This window comes from Triplophysa rosa, linkage group LG9 (genome assembly GCF_024868665.1).
Source record: "Triplophysa rosa linkage group LG9, Trosa_1v2, whole genome shotgun sequence".
Taxonomy (NCBI): domain Eukaryota; kingdom Metazoa; phylum Chordata; class Actinopteri; order Cypriniformes; family Nemacheilidae; genus Triplophysa; species Triplophysa rosa.
In genome coordinates, this window is record NC_079898.1 from 19,610,270 (window position 1) to 19,612,501 (window position 2,232).

Here is a 2,232-nt window from a genome sequence, read left to right on the forward strand (position 1 = left end):
ACAGCTCCATTCACTACACACCCGCCCACCGCTAGGCACGCACATACCCGCCTGAGTTCAACCCTCGTGGGCCATAGATCTGAACTCTGCCTGGCATCTTTCTACCGAAGCTTGAGCATTGGCTTGTCGTCCATTGCCGTGACTGAGGTGATGGAACTGCTGTTTTAACATTTTTTGAAACAGATATGTTTATGCAAACTAATGCTGGGTTGGTTCAACCCATTGTTGGGTAAAATGTGGACAAAACCAACCTTATAAATTTAAAGTATTAGTTCTGGTGTCAAAAAGAAAATTCTGTCATCATTTACACATCCTCTTGTCATTTCAAACCTGTATGACTTTTCTTCTTCTGCAGAACACAAAATAATATTGGTTAGTTCTATGTAAGACTTAAAAATGTGTTAAGCAAAAAGAAAATTCAGTCAATTTTATTTTATTTCCTCTTTCCACATATCCATGGTCTTCGCTGAAGATGACAGATACAGGTCAATACTGACATGTCTCAACTGTTCACCCTGAGAAAGGTATAAAGGGCAGATGCGACCATACTCAGAGAGAGTCTGCATTAGTTGTAATAGAAGTCTGACATGAGGTCAAAGGTTAAGCACTCTCACACTCCATCACTGACATTACAAATCTGAGACACAGTATTTCACGCCTGCTCACAACACTTCTGCTCCATTACACTTGTCTCTCTTTATTCAAGAGCAAGGAAAACAAGAGAAACAGAGGATCAAATGAAGAGAGGTGGATTTCACACATTAACAAATGACATTCTCAAATCTAAATCAATACATGTACTGTTAAAAATAATTATGTTTGGAATCTAGCTGTTTTTTAGTGGCATGTCCATACGAACTATAAATATACAAATAACCTTAAATGGTGCATACAAGGTACATAATGTGACTTGAACAATGTGTGTAATCTGTAGTTGTATTTTTGACCCCAGACAAAACCTCTACAGTACAGCAACAATGATGTCACACACATCAATAACCCAGAACACTTTTGAATCTGACATGTAAAAAATTGATTTCATGGGCATTCATGCTAAAACAAAACCCCTATGAATCACACACAATGATGTCAACAGAATGCAGGTGCCTTTTTATCAGAGCCCCAGTGTGTCACATCCTCAGAGTGCAAGTGAAGTATTGTTCACTCCTTCTAATTCCTCTGCATGCAGCTCTGGTGCTAACTTCCTTTCTTTATTCTGGCTTTGGGCTGGCACTAAAGGAACGCAGGATGGAGTCTGACGGCAAGATTAGTAATACAGAGTCACTTGTTTCCTAAAGTGAGAGAGAAAGACATTGATTAATAAAAAGCAGGATATGATACATTCATTTAGTAGATTTCTGATATCGTCTCGTTAGTCTCTTACTACCAGACAACTTACATTCCTGCCTTTTTACAAGGTTGGCATCACGCCTTTGGGGTGGGAAGTGTTTCGCAAATAAACTGAATCCAAACATTCCCACGCTGAATTATCAGACACAATAATGACTTCATTAGATGAAAGAGTGACATGGCCAAGTACTAAACATAATTTCCATCACACACAAACACCTGGATTCTGACATAGACAATGTTTAAAGCTCCATCTTTATTTTGTGTTGATATGATTAAATGCATACTAACAAGGCAAGAACATATTAGATCATATCATATGATAATCAGATATATTAGAGAGAAGCTGAGGGACAGTCTTTGTAACAGGACTTTGCGTAATGCAAGTTATCATGCATGCCAGTCCGTGGTTCACTAGAGGGCGCCCTGTGTCTGTACCCCCCAAAAAAATCCACTCGTGGCGAAACATGAATGTGGATTCGGATTTTGAAAGAGTATACAAAATAGCCCGTCAAAACCTTATTGCATAAACCAAACTAATAGTTATATAACCATTCAACTGTCAATATTTGTAGCGTGGAGAAATACGCCGATGTGTAAAATGTTAGTAATAGGGCCTATTATATAATATTCAAGTTATAATATTAAAGGTGTGATATTAAAGTAAATTATAAGAGCACCAGTTTCACCCTTCAAAATCTTAAATTGACACTATTAAATTATAACTAAAGTCAATAATCCGGTCAAATGAGTCGTTTCTCAACAGAAGCTCCGCCCTTTGGCGTTGCGGTTGGCTCTTTCAGAAGTTCTACTACTACTGCTAATGACTTGCCAATGGTTTATTGAACTGTCAATCAAAGCTCGTTCGGACGGCTTGTAGTT